The sequence below is a fragment of the Rhinopithecus bieti genome, unplaced genomic scaffold, assembly GCF_001698545.2.
Source record: "Rhinopithecus bieti isolate Rb0 unplaced genomic scaffold, ASM169854v2 scaffold_35308, whole genome shotgun sequence".
Lineage (NCBI taxonomy): Eukaryota > Metazoa > Chordata > Mammalia > Primates > Cercopithecidae > Rhinopithecus > Rhinopithecus bieti.
Window position 1 is genome coordinate 271,677 of NW_016814958.1, and position 18,618 is coordinate 290,294.

Genomic DNA, 18,618 nt, shown 5'->3' on the forward strand with positions numbered 1-18,618 from the left:
AAAAATCTACAAACAACTTTTAAAACTTAACAACAAGAACAGGAATAAAGATGTTAATAAATGGACAAAAGACCCAAATAGATGGCTCATCAAAGAAGGAATATGATGGAAAATAAGTATATGAAAAGATCTTCAATATCATATGTCATTAGAGTATGGCAAAGTAAAACAACAATCAGATATCATTATACGCCTATTAGAGTAACCAGAATCCAGAACACAATACCAAATGCTGATAAGGATGCAGACCAATAGGAATTCTCGTTCATTGCTGGTGGAAATGCAAAATGCTATAGCAAGTTTGGAGAATAATTTGTATAATTTGGCAGTTTACAAAATTAGACATAATCTTACCATACAATCTAGCAATAGCTCTCCTCACTATTTACTCAAATGAGTTAAAAAATTATGCTCACACATAAACCTGCATAGGGACATTTATGAACAGTTTTTCATAATTGTTGAAACTTGGAAGCAACTAAGATTCCTTTGGTAGCTGAACAAACTGCTACAAATAAACTGGCACACCCAGACAATGGATTATTTTTCAGCACTAAAAAGAAATGAGCTAACAAGCCATGCAGAGATATGGAGGAATCTTTAATGCAAATTACTAAGTGAAATAAGGCAATCAGAAAAGACTACGTGCTATATGATTCAAATGATATGACAATCTCGAAAAGAAAAAACTGTGGAGACAGTAAGAAACTCAGTGGTTGCAGGGGAAAAGAGGAGCTGTACTAGGCAGAGCAGAGAGGATTTTAGGACAGTGCAACTATCCTGTATTGTTCTGCAATGGTGCATACTCATCATTATACATTTGATGGAAAAAAACAGAATATGTAACACCAAGAGTAAACACTAGTGTAAATGATGGACTATGTATGATAATGATGTGTTAATGTAGGTTGATGAATAGTAACAAATTCACTCCTGTTGTGCTGAATGTAGATGATGAAGAAGTTTGTGAATGTGAAGGGGCAAGTCTTACTAAGGAATTCTCTGTATTTGCCACCCAGTTTTGCTGTGAACCTCAAACTGTTCTAAAAAAATAAATTCTATTTTTTAAAAAAGATCCAATCTCTCATCTCTAATTTGTAAGTCCCAAAGGAAACTGTTGTTTTCATATGAGTAGGAAAATGATGCACTCTCATAATTATATGATTTTCTTGTAAAAACTCTCATATCAAATATCAACTAAAGCAATAATCTATGTCTTTGAACTTTTAATAAAATGGATCAACCAGCAGCAAGATGGACGAGAAACAAAGAATAAATATTTAAATACATTGTATTAGAAATATGAAAATGAGACACTTCTGCACATATCCTACACAAATCATTTTCATAAAGGCACATCTTGTGGTGGATATACCCTAATGAGCAACACCTTTATAAAGTCTCCTTCCCTGATGTGCAAGCAGAAGCAGTCACTTCCAGCTGGTAGAGTAGGGCAAAGACAAGGGAATGTTGCAAATATAACCAAAATCCCAAATCAGTGGATTTTGAGTTAATTAAGAGGAGATTATATTGGATGGGTCTAATTCAAACAGGTTAAAGTTCTTAAAAGAGGGATTGCAGCCCTCGTAAGGTGAAAGAGCCTCTATCCTACTTGCATTGAAAAACCAGGCTGCCATAAGTTATTCACCAATAAGAAAATGAATTTTGCCACCAACCCAAGAAACTTGAAAGATTAATTTCCCCCAGTTAGATCTCTTATGAGAATATGCCTCCACACATACCTTGACCACAGCCTTCGGATATCCTGAGCAGAGGAACCAGGTAAACCATATACAGACTCCTGGTTGATGGAAGCTGTAAGATAAGAAAGTGTGTGATGTTTTAACCTAATAAGTTTCTGGTAATTTGTTATTCAGCTGAAGCAAACTAATACAATTACTAAGAGTGTAAGAGTGATTTATGAGTAATGAAAAATTACAACAAAAAAATAGCCTTTCAAAAACCAAACCTATAGTCTAAACTTTCCCCCTGACAATGTACATGTTCCACATATTTTAAAATCTAATTTTAGGGAAATATATGGGATATAGATAGTCCTATTTGTTATACAGAAAACTATTTATTATTTACAAAATAAAAATTTAAAGCTTACAAAATTATTAACTAGCACAATTTACCCTAGGAATGCAAAATAGGTTAATATTTTAAGTTATCATTTGAAATCTCCACATTAATTGATTATAGGAAAAAAACCTCTCAGTAGATTCAGAAAAGCATCTGAGAAAATGTATCAAATGTGACAGATTATAGCAACTTGATAAACTTCTCAAAAATCCAAGCAAAATCATCCTTAAAGAAGGGAAATGCAGTCATTTTCCTACTATATGCAAAGTGCTAGCTTGCCCACTAATGTCACTAATAATCTACAGGGTACTGAAAGTCTTACCTGAAGAAATACCACAAAACAATTGAGTAACAAAAAGTAGAAAATGAAAACAACTGGTAAATTTTAATATAAATCTCATAATGATGTAGAAACTAAAAATCAATCTTTAAACTAAGATGTATTTAGCAGGGTAGTTGTATCAAAATATAAAAGCAGTAGCATTTCAATGAATCAACAATAACAAATAATTAGTATGTTTTAAAATATGAAAGGAAACATTTAATACGACCAACATATTCATATATGAAGCTACAAAAAGTTTTCAAAACTTAATGGAGAAATTTGCTAAATGTTTTTGAATATTAGATTTTGACTCTTAAAATTTTAAAACCTCTGTGATGTCAAAAGCTAATAACCTTTTGACCATTTATTAATCAAATTATTAGATTTTTTTTATATTGAGTAATTTGAGCTTCCTTTGCATTCTGGGTATTAATCCCTTGCCAGAGGAATAGTCTGCAAATATTTTCTCCCATTCTGTGTGTTGTCTGTTAACTTTGTTGATTATTTCCTTTGATGTGTAGCTTTTTAACTTGATGTGATCTCATTTGTCCACCTCTATGTTTCCTGTGCATGTGGAATATTATTTGAAAAATACTTGCCCACTTGAAGAGTTTCCCTAAAGTTTTCTTTTAGTAATTTTATAGTTTGAGGTTTTAGATTTAAGTCTTATTCCATTTTGATTTGGTTTTTGTATATGGCAAGAGATAGGGGTCTAGTTTCATCAATATACATTTCCCAGAAGAAGACATGCAAATGGCAAACAGGCGTATGAAAAGGTGCTCAACACCACTGATCATCAGAGAAATGCAAATCAAAACTATGATGAGGCTGGGTGTGCTGGCTCACACTTGTAATCCCAGCACTTTGGGAGACGGAAGCAGGTGGATTGTTTGAGCCCAGCAGTTCAAGACCAGTCTGAGCAACATGGTGAAACCCTGTCTCTACCAAAAAACAGTAATTAATGGGGCATGATGGTATGCACCTGTAGTCCCAGATACTTGTGGGGCTGAAATGGGAGAATCATCTGAACCCAGGAAATCAAGGCTGCAAGGGAGCCGTGATTGTTCCACTACACTCCAGCCTGCCCTGCAGAATGAAACCCTGTCTCAAAACAAAGAAAAAAACAAAAATCAAAACTACAATGAGATATCATCTTATCCCACTTAAAATGTCTCTTACTCAAAAGATAGGCAATTACAAATGCTAGTGAGGATATGGAGAAAAAGAAACACGATGAAAAGGTAAGTTAGTACAACCACTAGGAAGAACAATGTGGTGATTCCTCAAAAAAATAAAAATATAACCACCATATGATCTAGAATCCCACTGCTAAGTATATGCCCCAAAGGAAGAAAATCAGCATATCAAAGAGATATCTTCATTTCCATGTTTACTGCAGCACTATTCACAATAGCTAAGATTTGGAGGCAAACTAACTGTCCATCACCAGATGAACAGATAAAGAAAATGTGATCATACACACAATGGAGTACTATTCAGCCATAATGATAAAAAGATGAGATCCTGTCATTTGCAACAACACAGATGGAACTGCATATTATTATGTTAAGTGGAATAAGCCAGTCACAGAAAGACAAACTTCACATGCTCTTACTTATTTGTGGGAGCTAAAAGTTAAAACAATTGAACTCATGGAGTCAGAGAGTAGAATGATGGTGACCAGAGGCTGGGGAAGCGTAGTGAAGGGTAGAGAGAGCTGGAGGAGAGTGGGAATGGTAAATGGGTACAAAAATGTAGTTAGATAGAATGAACGAGATCCAGATTTGATAGCATAACAAGGTAACTACAGTCAACAATAATTTACTGTGGATCCTAAAGTAACTGAGAGAGTATAATTAGAGTTTTTTGTAACACAAAGAAAAAATAAATGCTCTAGGCAATGGATACCCCATTTACCCTGAGGTGAATATTATCTATTTTATTCCTGTATCAAAATATGTCATGTATCCCATAAATATATACACCTACTATGCACCCACGACAATTAAAAATGAACCAGAATAATAATGTTAAAAAATTTAAAAAACTGGAAACGGATATTTACATATAAGACAACAAATGACGGCTGGGAGCAGTGGCTCATGCCTGTAATACCAGCACTTTGGGAGGCCAAGGCGGGCAGATCACCTGAAGTCAGGAGTTCGAGATCACCCTGACCAATATGGAGAAACCCTGTCATCTACTAAAAATACAAAATTAGCCCGGCGTGCTGGTGCACACCTGTAATCCCAGCTACTGGGGAAGAAATAAAGAAAGAGAGAGAGAAAGAGAGAAAGGGAGAAAGAGAGAAAGAGAGTGAGAGGGAGAGAAGGAGAGAAGGGAGGGAGGGAGGGAGGGAGGAAGGAAGGGAGGAAGGAAGGAAGGAAGGAATGGAAGGGAAGGAAGGGAGAATGGCGTAGGAAATGGATATAAATGGTAAGTCTATATTAATGTGTGTGTATTATTCTACCTTTATACTTTTCTGGATAATTATGTTACCCCCAATATACTTTCACCTTATAATTTACCTGAATGATAATAATAAAATCCTTGCAATGAATTTAAGCAGCCACATAGTGATGCTCTGAAAAAAAATGTATCTGCAAATGGAAGGTTAAATGACTTTATGAAAGCTCAAGTCCCAACATTTTCATTATAGAAATGAAACACAGTTTTTCTTTCAAATAAAAAACTCACGTTCAAGTTTGAGGAAATAAGTGTATGTTATTAGAATGTAAAGCATGGGAAGTGATAAGTGAGAATACTATGAAAACATGATGGAAGAAAATATGTTAGATTTGCTCAGGAAGAATAAAGGGGATAAAGCTGAAGCTGAATTTTAAAAGGCAACAATAAGATATTACTCAAGATAGGTGACTAGAATGAGAATACATTTCTAAAAGAAAACCTGCAGTAAAACCTAATTTTGAAAAGCACAAGGATAGACATAGATACTCCAAAAAACTATAATTTATTGTTTCTTAATCATGCGCCTGGCCATGTACTAGGCACTTTACGTGTATTTCTTTCCTACAAAAGTCTTGTAAAGAAGATAAAAGAATTAGGCTTAGAGAATTTAAAAGGGTTAAATAAGAAACTCCTTACAGACACAAATATAAGCCTTTCCTGATTCCAAAACTCCTGTTATAAAAACTAATGGCAATAAACATTATGAGTGGCTTCATACAAGGCAAGAAACAAAAACTTCCAAAAGGATTACAGATACAACAGAGAACTGAAATGAAAATTATACAACAGAGTGTGAATTAGAGAGTGGCAGGTAGCATTTATAGTGTCACTGAAATAGGACAGAGGAAGTCCGTATGTGTTCAGTTGCAGAATGACTGGCGAGTGAAGAGCCAAGGTTACTAGGTATACTATTTTAAATGACTGCACTGTGAATGAAAGCAAATGAGAGAACATTTACTAAAAAAATTGTACATGCATTTTTAATCTGAGAAAATTTTATGGATTTTGAAAACTATTTTGTAGTCTATCAACATGGTACTGGAAGTCATAGTGTGATAAGAAAAGACATTTTAAAAAGAGAGTGGCATTAGGATTGGAAGGCAATAAATAAACTGTGTTTCTTCTACATATAGCATATATAGGATTTTTTAAAATTATAGACAAATAATAATAATTAGTAAGGAAATTTAGCAAGGACAAAAATTAAATGTAATTCTCACTATAAGAAAAGCATTGAAAATAGAAGATAAAAAGGAAACGTTTTCAATAGCATTAGAAAGATAAAATACATAGTAATATATCTAACAGAAGAAGAGCAATAACCTTTTAATATGAACTACAAAATGTAAATGCCGTCAATTAAAGACTCTCTAAACAAATACACTGTTCAAGGTCCAAGGTTTGGAAAAGTCAGTATTGTAAACATGTAATCTCTCCTAATTAATATATTGATTCAATGCAACTCCAACAAAAATCCCAGCAGGTTTCTTGGCAAAACTAGATAAGCTGTTTTTGAAACTTATATGAAAATAGAGCCAATAATAATTTGAGAAATCTTGCAGAAGTATTAAGGAAGCTGAAGAACTTTTATTCTCAGATACAATTATCAAATATACATATACAACATGATAATATACAATTAACTCAGAAATAGACACCTAGACAAGAAGAATATGATAAAGTGCCAGAAAAAGGCTTTGGAGTCTTTTGTGTGACTTACGGAGCCACATAAAAATGTGATATATATTGAAATGGGAAAGAATTTATTTTGATAGCCAATTAAATATCAAAAATATAAATCGTGACTCTTACATCATTGTATTTACAAAATTCAATTATCAGTGCATTGTAGACTTAAATATAAAAGATAAATACTATTTTCTAGAAGAAATATATTTTGATCTTTATGATCTAGGAGTGAGCAAATATTTTTTAAACAGGACAAAAATATATAAGCCATGTAGTAAAATATGAACGTTTAACCTACATTAATCTTAATCACTTTTATTCATCAAGATGCACCATTAAAAGATGCACCATTAAAAGAATGAATAGACAAATCACAGACTAATTTACAGTTTAAATTACTGACAAATAACTCACATCCAGAATAAATACAGTATTCTTACAAATCAATAAATGACAGTCCATCAGTTTGTTACAACTGCTGCAACAAATAACCACAGACAGAGTGGCTTAAACAACAGAAATGCATTGTCTCAGTTTTGGAGGTTAGAAATCCAAGATCAATGTGTCACAAGGTTGTTCCTTCTAAGGGCTATGAGGAAAAAAATCAGTTTCATGTCTTTTTCCTAGCTAGTGGTGGTTGGCTAGCAATGTGTGGTATTTGTTGACTTCAGCTACGGCATCCCACTGTCTTCTTTAATCTTCACATGGTGTTCTCCCTATGTGTCTGTGTGTCAGAAATTAAACTTTCCCTTTCAATAAGGGCATCAAGTATATTATGTTAGAGCCCACTCTACTTCAGTATGACCTCATTTTACCTGACTACATCTGCAATGACCTTACTCCCAAAGAAAGTCACATTCTGAGGTTCTGGGGCTAGAAATGCAACACGTGAATTTTTGAGGAACACAATTCAACCTGTTAACAGTCAGATAATTCAAAGGATCAAAAATGCAAACACCGGAAAACTGGATCAGCTACAACACAGGAAAACATGTTCTACCTCATTAGTCAACAGAGACCTGCAAGATAAAATCACGATTAAATTTTAGTACACAAACACTAGGATGAACAAAATAAAAAAGACAATAGCAGATGTTGTTCGACTGTGAGGATTGCTTATAATAGCCAAAGAAAACCTGAAAACTCAACATTTATAGTAGATCACAAACACAGACACACACTTTGTTTGTATTTTCATGTAATAAAATATTTCATAACAATGATGAAAATTAACTATTGTTTGGATATCTCACTAAGTAAAAAATGCCAGATGCGAAATAATCTATACAGTTAAATTCCATCTTGCACACTATACACAAATATGCAAAGTATTTAGTGTTGAACATCAGAAGGATTATCAACTTGTTGGAGAATTTTAGTGACTTGGAAGGAAGCTGATGGTAGTTTCTGGGGACTAGTGATGCTTTATTTCTTGATCTAGCTGATGGCTATAAGGAGAACTCATTTTATGAAAATCCGTCAATTTGTACATTTACAACTACTTCTTTAAAGTTTTTGTATGTATATTCTCCTTCAATTAAAATTACATAAAACATTGGAAAGTTATTATACCGTAGTGCTCAATATCACAAGAGTCTCTCCAGATAAATATAGTACGTCTATATATTCAGTGTCAGGATAATTCTGTTTGAAATGAATAGATCATGTTTTTAATAAGAATATGAAAAAGTATATGAAACAAAATATAATGTTTTAAAAGCTATTTTAGTGCTTTAAATGCAATAAACTTTGCAATAAAAAATTGTACAATTTTACATATGGTCTTACTTGATTTTGCTTGTTTATCTTAGTGTGTCTAGCATAGTATATTTGCAAGTTGTTCAAATCCTTTTAGAAAAAAAACACAAACACAACTATAAATCGCTGGAGTCACATTGACATATCCAGAAATACATTTTATTTATTTTCATAACAATCAGTATCATCAGTATAAATATTATTATAATATATAGAAATTTTTGAAATATAGTAATATTACAATAAGTATAATTCTGGAACTAAATGAAATCTCACTTTTAAATTTTTTTCTTATTTATTTATTTAAATAAAGTTCAAATTTGCATAATCATTTGAATGAGGGTTCCAGTATACTGATTACATAGTATATAATTCCTACGTGCATGACATATCATCATTTCCATCATTATTAAAAGTTTTTAAATTTAATCAAAATTTGCTTCTATATTGGGCAGTAGAAAACATATTCAGGCCTGGTCGTGCCTTGAAATATTTATAAATAAGACTTGAAATTATACTTCGGTCAAAACTATCATCACTATGAATAATAGAAAAAAAAAAACCTTAAAGACAAGAATTATAAATACTGGGGAAAAAATGATCTCTTGTTTCTTCCATAGATCTTGACTAATAACGATTTTTAAAATATTTTCATGATAAGCCTGCTTGTGATTTCAGATGTTTTCTTAAACAATATTTAAAAAAATAAACATCAGTTATTCAGAGTTGACATTAAAATAAAATCATTATTAATTCAAACTTAAGAATGTCAGCAATACGGCAAAGAAAAATCCTTGACCCCCATTCCTCCAAAAGAACGTTCAACTAGCAACTGTCGACAGACAGAACATCCTTTTGAAAACCTCGGCATCTGGAAACAAGCCTGAGACACCTGTGCAGTATGCAGAACTAAACAAAATCTGATGGCTAAGAGGAATGGTCTCACTCCGACTGCACCCCCACCTCCCGTTCTACCAAAGTAGCATAGCACCAGATAAAGATTTTCCTGGACTCACAGTTTCTATGAGGGGAAAAACGAACTTGAAACAGTTATCCGACTTCACTAGCATTCTGAAAAACTTCTCAGGAAGTGCACTGTGGTCTCACTTAATGAGGAATACTAGGAGAAATGGCATGCTTGATCACCCAGGAGTAAAACAAAGGAAATGACAAGGATTTTGGTGTTACCACTGCATCCCGTCAGCTGTAGCACTTGGTCAGAGGCATCAACCAACCTCTTAGCACACTTACAGAGCTAAGCTTGTCACCTTTAAGAGCATAGTAGGAAACACAATCTAGCTCACACAGATTGAGGCCTTAGACAACTAGTCTCCCCAGCCGACTCTAGAACCAACAACAAACCTGTCCAGTCAGGGAGACTCATGTCTTCACAGATTTCAGAGATGTGAAGGAGCTACACATGCTTGATCTGGGAAGGTAATCAGAGGTGCCACATGGCAAAAAAGCCTGGCCAATGACCCCACCCAGGCAGAGAGATTCCCGTCTTTGCAGATTTCAGAGAAGCAAAAGGAGCCAGACTGGTTTGACCCAGGAAGGCAAGTAGTGACCCCACACAGTCAAACAGCCCACAAAACAATCTCAACCAGGCAGAGAGACTCCCATTTCTGTACATTTTGAAGAAACTTAGAGGATAGTCCTACTTGATCTGGGAAGTCAAACAGCCACTCAACTAAGCCAAAAGCCCACCCCACGGCTCCACTCAGACAAGGAGGCAATCTCAAATTGTGTGTTTGTAAGGAGCACAACCTAAGGTCCTGCCTGTTCAGAGTAGTGACTCCACCTAATCTTAGAGTCCAACCTGCAGCCCTGCTCAAGTGCAGATTTCAAATGGCAAAACTGCCCATCCAGGGAATATATATTGTGCCAGGTCTAACCAAAAGCCACTGAAGTATGAGCCAGCATGCCACCTAATAGCAGAGTCCAACCAATGGTCTCACTGGTCAGCAGAACCCAGATAGTAACCCCATTCAATATCAAAGCAAAGGCAGTGACCCAGCCAACTGGATAACTTATAACAAGCTCACCTCTCCAGGATCATCACCAGCTGAAGCTTCCAGGACCACAGCCTAGACGATAGCTCTATGTCTGCTAATAAATCTGTGCAGGACCAAAAAGGAACCTGTCTCCTCACATATGCAGGTCACAGCATAAGAATACCATGATTATGGATAATCAGGGAAGTATAATTTCTCAAAAGGAAATAAATAAACCTCAAATAATGAATCCCAAATAAATAGAGATCTATGTAATGACTGACCAATAAGACAGAATAATATTCATAAGAAGTTCAGTAAAGTTTAAAAATATACAGATGGAAAATTTAATGAAGTTTGGAAACCAATATTTGAAAAAAGTGAGAAGATCAATAAATAAATAGAAACAGTAATAAGAACACAGTAGAAATCCTAGAAATGAATAATACAATGACTGCAATAAAAAATTTAACAGAAAATTTTAACAGAAGAATTTATCAAGTAGAAAGAAAGAATCAGTAAGCAGAAAGGCAGATTTTAAATTATCCAGTCAGAGGAGAAAAAGACAAAAGAATAAAAAAGAATGAAGAACATCTATGGGAATTATAGGACACAAATAAGAGATCAAATGTTTTTATAATAGAATCAACAGAAGAAGAAGACAAAGGGAAAGGTCCAGTAAGCACATTTAAAGGAATAATGACTGAAAACTGCATTAACCTGTGTTAGATACCAACACACATGTATGGGATGCATAGAGGTCTCCAAGAAAATTAAATCCTGAGAGAAATACAACAAAACATAAAATAATCAAATTATCAAAAAAAAAGAAACAAAAGAAAAAATTCTTAAAGCAGCCAAGTGATAAAAACACATGACATACAAAAGAGAGCCAATATAACTATCAGTGGATTTATTAGCAGAAACCTTACCATCCAGGAGACTGTTATGATATATTCAAAGCACTAAAGGAAAAAAAAGCAACCACACTGCCAGCCAAGAATACTTTAGTCAGCAAATCCATCCTTCAGATGTGAAGGAGATATAAACATTTTTCCAGACAAACAAAAGCTGAGGGAGTTTTATTTGTTTTTTAACTCCAAATCTGTCTTATAAAAAATGGTAAAGGAAAGAAAGAAAGCTTAAAGAAAAGGATGCTAATGAGTCACACACACATACAAATATTTTGAAAGTATAAAACTTAGTGATAAAAATAGGTGGAGTCAAAGAATACTCTAATACTGCAATGATTGTGTATGAATCATTTATATCTTTAATATAAAGATTAAAATGCAAAATATTAGAAATAGTAAAATTAAAATAATTTGTTAAGAAATATGCAACATTAAAATAGGTAAATTGTGACATAAAAATTCAAAATATTGGAGGGAGTGAGGTCAAATTGTAGAGTCCTTTTTTAAAAACATTAAGATCAGAGTTAATAACATCTCATACATATAACAAGTTATTTTAAGCTGTTATATCTATGAGATGTTATTTGTTAGCTTCATGGTATCCACAGAGCAAACGCAAAAACCTTTAATAGCTACATTAAAAATAAAATTAAAAAAAATCAAAACACACCACTAGAGAGAATTATTTAACCAAATAAGAGGACAAGTAAAAAGAAAGAATCTATAAAACAATAAGAACATTTTTTAAATGGCAGTAATATATCTGTACCTATCAATAATCACCTTGCATATTAATGGGTTAAATTGTACAATTAAGAGAAATAAAACCCAGTGCTTTGCATGGGCCTGTAGTCACAAATACTCAGGAAGCTGAAGTGGGAGGATTGCTTGAGGTCAGGGTTGTGTACAAAGCTGTAGTGTGAAGTGATTGTGCCTGTGAATAGCCACTGCCTCCAGCCTAGGCAACACTGAAAGAATCCATCCCTAAAATGATAAACCAATAAAGATCTTGAAAACATAAAATAAAAGACAGAGTGGATGAATGGATTTTTAAAAGACCCAATGATATGCTGCCTATAAGACACAAATAGACTAAAAGTGAAGGGATAGAAAAAAAAATTTCATACAAATGGAAGCCACAACACAGTGAGAGTGGCTGTACTTATATCAGGTAAAATAGACTTTGGATTTTACAAAAGAAGCAGAAATGAAGTTCATGACATAATGATAAAGGGGTCGAATCAGCAAGAGAATATAACAATTGTAAATATATATGCACCTACCATTGGAGCACCTAAATATATAAAGAAAATATTAATAGAGCTAAAGAGAGAAATTATCATACCAAAATAGTAGGGAATTTCAACATCTCACTTACAACAATGGACAGATTATCCAGTAAAATAAATTATATAAATAACATCAGATTTAAACTACACTCTAGATGAAATGGGCCTAACAGACATTTGCAGAACTAACAGGTACAAAATATACATCCTTCTCTGCTGCACATATACATTCCAACTAACAGGTACAAAATATACATCCTTCTCTGCTGCACACAGAGCATAGATCAAATATAGATCATATATTAGATCACGAGACAAAATGAAATGTAAGAAGATTAAAATTACATCAAGTATCTCTACTGAGCACAATGGTATAAAACTAAAAATAACGGAGGAAATACAAAAACTTTACAAATATGTAGAAATTAAACTAAATGTTCCCAAACAACTGATGAGTAAAGACATTAAAATGAAAATTTTAAAATGTTTAAGACAAATGAAAATGGAAATGAAACACACAAAAACCTATAGAATACAGCTAAACACATTTCTAAGAGGGAAGTTTCCTGCAATAAAAACTTACACCAGAAGGAAAACATCACAAATAAACTACCTAACATAGCACCTTAAAGAACTAGATAAGAACACACTAAACCCCAAATTATTAGAAGAAAATAAATGATATTCAAGAGGAAATAAATTAAATTGAGACAAAAAACTTAATAAAAAATGTCGATAAAATAACTAGTTGTTTTTTGAAAATATAAACAATATTCAAAAACTTGTGGTGACTTTAAGGAAAAGTGAAAGACAACTGAAATAAATAAAATTAGAGATAAAAAAGAAGACATTAGAATTGATACTATAAAAACACAAAAAAATTAGCAACATATTGGATAGTGGTAGAAGAAACGGATAAATATCTGAACACATGCAACCTATCAATATTGTATCTTGAAACAATAGAAAATCTGAACAAAGCTAATAATGAGCATTAAGATGTGAATAAGTAATAAAAAGTTTCCTTTCAAGAAAAAATGGCCTCACTGCTGGATTCTACAAAGCATTTAAAGAAAAAGTAATACCACTTCTTATGAAGCTATTTCAACAAATAAAAGGAGAAGAAATACTCTTAAACTCATCTACTAATCCACCATTACCCTGACACCATAATCAGACAAGGATACAAACATACAAACATACACACACATGCACATGCACATCTACTCACACCAAACCAAACGAAAACAACTGCCTACAGGCCGATCAATATCCCAAATGAATATGCACGCAAAAATCCTCAAGAAAATACTAGCAAAACAAATTCAACAGCCTATTAATATTAAAAAGATCATTCAACATGATCAAGTGGGCCTCATCCTAGGAATGTAAGAATGGTTGAACATAAAACATGAAAATCAATAAATATGATACACCATATCAACAAATGAAGGACGCCGGGCGCGGTGGCTGACGCCTGTAATCCCAGCACTTTGGGAGGCCGAGGTGGGTGGATCACGAGGTCAGGAGATCGAGACCATCTTGGCTAACACAGTGAAACCCCTCTCTTCTAAAAATACAAAAAATTAGCCGGGCGTGGTGGCAGGCGCCTGTAGTCCCAGCTACTTGGGAGGCTGAGGCAGGAGAATGGCGTGAACCCGGGAGGCGGAGCTTGCAGTGAGCCAAGACCGCGTCACCGCACTCCAGCCTGGGCGACACAGCGAGACTCCGTCTCAAGAAAAAAAAAAAAAAAATGAAGAACAAGAATCATATTTCAATTTCAATAGATGCAGAAAAAGGATTTGACAAAATTCAATATCCCTTTATAATACAACTCTCAACAAGTTAAGTATAGATGAAATGTATCTCAATCTATTAAAGGCCATATATGATGAACTCAGGGGTGATACAATAGTTGAAAGCTTGCTCTCTAAAATCTAGAACAAGATAAGGATGGCCACTCTTGCCACTTGTAGTCAACATGGTATTGGAAGACTTAGCCAGAGTAATCAGGCAAGAGAAAGAAATAAAGGGAATCCAAATTGGAAAGGAAGAGGTTGAATTGTCTCCGTAGGTGGCATGTTCTTATATATATAGAAAACCCTAAAGATTCTACTAAAAAACTGTTAGAACTAATTCACAAATTCAATATAGAGGCAGGATACAATATCAACATACAAAAATTAGTAGTGTTTCTGTATAGTAGTAGCAAACTATATGAAAAAGAACTCAAGAAAATAATTTCATTGACAACAGCTACAAATAAAATAAAATACTTGGGAATAAAATTAGTCACAGAGGTAAAATATGTGTAAAATAAAACCAAAAAAGTGATAGAAGAAAATAAAGAAGATACAAAAAAATAGATATTCCATGCTCATAGATTGAAAAAAAAATGATATTGTTACAATATCCACAGTACCCAAAATGATACACAGATTCAATGTGATCTTTATCAAAATATCAATGACATTCTCCACAGATACAGAGAAAGATACTCCTAAAATTCATATGGAGCCACAAAGGACTCTGAATAGACAAGGTAACCTTGAGCAAAAAGATCAAAGTTGAAGTCATGACATTTTCTGTCTTCAAAATGTATTATCGAGCTAGAGTAACTAAAACAGCATGGTGATGGCATCAAAATAGACACATAGACCAGAGGAACAGAATAGAGAACACAGAAAAATTCCATACACTTACAGTGAACTTATTATGGACAACGGTGCTAAAAATGCACAATGGAGAAAGGTACTCTAATTAGTAAATGGTTCAGGGAAAACTGATGTCCACATGCAGTGAAGAATGAAGATAAACTCGTAGGTCCCACCATAAACAAAAATCAACTAAAAATTATTAAAGTATTAAATGTAAGATCCTAAATAATAATATTACTATGAGAAAACACAAAGGAAACACTTTATGACACTGGTCTGCACAGGAATTTTTTGAATAAGACCCCAAAAGCATAGGCAACAAAAGAAAACATAGACAAATGAGATTACATCAAACCAAAAAGCTACTGCCACAGCAAAGTAAACAATTAAGAAAATGAAGAGACAACCTATAGAATGGGGAAAAAATGGCAAGCTATTCAGCTGATAGGGTTTTAATATCCAGAATATATAAGAAACTCATAAATAATTCAATAGCAATATTTTTAAATTAATAAAAAAATCTGAGTAGACATTGCTTAAAAGACAAGCAAACGGTCAATAGATACATCTAAAAATGCTCAACATAACTAATCATTAGAAAAATGCAAATTGAAACCACAATGAGATATCACCTCACCCAAATTAGAGTAGCAATTATCAAAATAAATAAATACTCGTGTGGATGTGAAATCAGAGAAATTCATACATCGTTAGTGAGAATGAAAATTAGTACTATTATGGAAAGCAGGATGGAGGCTCCTCAAAAAATCAAAAACAGAAGTACCACATGAACCAGTAATCCCACTACTATTATTATTTATTATTTATAGCCAAAATAAATAAAGTCAGTCGTGTTGACTGCAATACTATTAACAAAAACCATGATAGAGAATCAACTTAATTGTTCATCAACAGATAAATTAATAAAGAACTTGTGGTATATATACCCAATGGAATACTATTAATCCATGAAAAAGAATAAAATCCTGTCATTTGCAGGAACATGAGAGAATCTGAAAGGCATTACATTAATTGAAATAATCCAGGCACAGAAAGACAAATACTACATGATTTCACTAATATATGAAATCTAAAATAGTTGAACTCTAATTCTCTTAGAAGTAGAGAGCTAAATTGAAGTAACCAGAGCTATGGGTGTTGGGCATTGGGGAGATGTAGGTCAAAGTATATTAAATTTCAGTTACATAGGAGTAAGCTCTGGTGTTTTATTACACAATGGAGTGACTATGGTTAACTCTATATATTTCAAAATAACTAGAACAGGGAATATTGAATGTTCTTACCACACAGAAATGATAAATATATGAGGTGATGGATATGCTAAATAGCCTGATTTAATTGTTACACAATTTATACATGTATCAAAACATTACACTGTACCAAATAAATATGTCCAATTATGTCAATTAAAATATAATAAAACAAATGAGAGAAAATTACTGAACAGCCAATCTTTTAAAAGTTTCAATTACATTAGTAAAATACAATATTATATATACACATGCTTTTGTTTTGTAGCTTAAATCTTTTAGTCTTTCACTTGTTACCAAAAGTGTAATATAAAAATGAATGAAATAAAATATTTCATAATGAAGAAAAAAATTATGTAGCTAGGGTTTCCCAATTTATTATTCTATTCCAGATTAGGTTAAAATATAATTAAAATTATAATATACAAAAAATATTAATGTATTAGGTATACAGACATGCAAATGTATATGTACACATATATATAAATATAAGTGTACATATACGTGTGAGTGTATATTTGTTTATATACATGTATACATAAATACATATATACATATGTCTTTTCTCACGATGAAAATGCACCTTCCCAAAATAAATATACAAAGTATAATAAGCTAACTTATCTTTGAGGATAATCCAGTAATCCCACTACAGGATATATATACAAAATAAATAAAGTCAGTCTGCTGGGTGCAGTGGCTCACACCTGTAATCCCAGCACTTTGGGAGGCCTAGGAAGGCAGATCACCTGAGCTCAGGAGTTTGAAACCAGCCTGGCTAACATGGTGAAACCCCGCCTTTATTAAAAATACAAAATTAGCTGGGCGTGGTGGCGCATGCCTTTAATCACAGCTACTGGAGAGGCTAAGGCAGGAAAATCACTTGAACCCAGGAGGCAGAGGTTGCTGTGAGCCAAGATCGCACCATTGCACTCTAGCCTGGGCAATAAGAGCAAAATTCTGTCTCAAAAATAAGTAAATAAATAAATAAAATAAATAGTCATGTTGACTGAAGCACTATTAACAGAAACCATGATAGAGAATCAACCTAATTGTACATCAACGGACAAATGAATAAAGAAAATGTGGTATAAAAATATCACATAATACAAGTCAATTTTGTCAGGCTCTCAATGACTTAAATCCTTTGGGCATGGTGGTTGGGTAAAGGGAAGAAAAACAAAACTGACTTAAAGATAGCTGGTATTCTTAATTCTTCCCACTCCCAGAGTCACTCTTATGCAGCTTATTCCAAGATTTAACTTTATAAACATTGCTTTCTTCTTTCAGGTACTCCATATTCTTCTTATCTTTTGCTGGAAATCTGATAAAATGGGTTATTTCCTGGGGTGAAGGTAACCTGAAGCTATTTTTTTCCTGAATTATCTGGATGTACATCAGTACTGTCTTAATAGACGTAATTTTCTATTGGCTAAACCTTTTGAGCAAAGGAGTATTAAGAACACCAGTGAGTTCTCTTGGGTCTTATTTACTCCTATTTGGTAGCAGTATCCCAGTTCATGCTTGGTAATTACATTTATTCACTTCGGTCACCCTTTTCAGTTTGTTGGTTCTTTGACACGAGATTCAAAAAATGTCTGTGGGTGAATGAGGAGTCAGCAGTTTATTCTCCTAAGTATCAATATATTCTGAGTATTCAATTTCCTTTCTTTATTGCAATGCTTCTGGCATTATTACCTTTCTTTTTTTAAATTTTATTTCATTTTAAGTTTCAGGGCACATGTGCAGGATGTGCAGGTTTGTTACATAGGTAAATGTGTGCCATGATGGTTTGCTGCACCTATCAACCCATCACCTAGGTATTAAGCCTGGTATGCATTACTATTTTTCCTGGTGCTCCCCCATCTCCCTCAGTAGGCCCCAGAGTTTATTGTTCTGCTCCCTGTGTCCATGCGTTCAGCTCCCACTTATAAGTTAAAACATGCAGTGTTTGGTTATTTTATTCCTGCATTAGTTTACTGAGGATAATAGCTTCCAGCTTCATCCATGTCCCTGCAAAGGACATGATATCCTTCCTTTAATGGCAGCATGGTATTCCATGGTGTATATGTATTACATTTTCTTTATCCAGTTTATCATTGATGGGTATTTGGGTTAATTCCATGTCTTTGCTATTGTAAATAGTGATGCAATGAACATATATGTG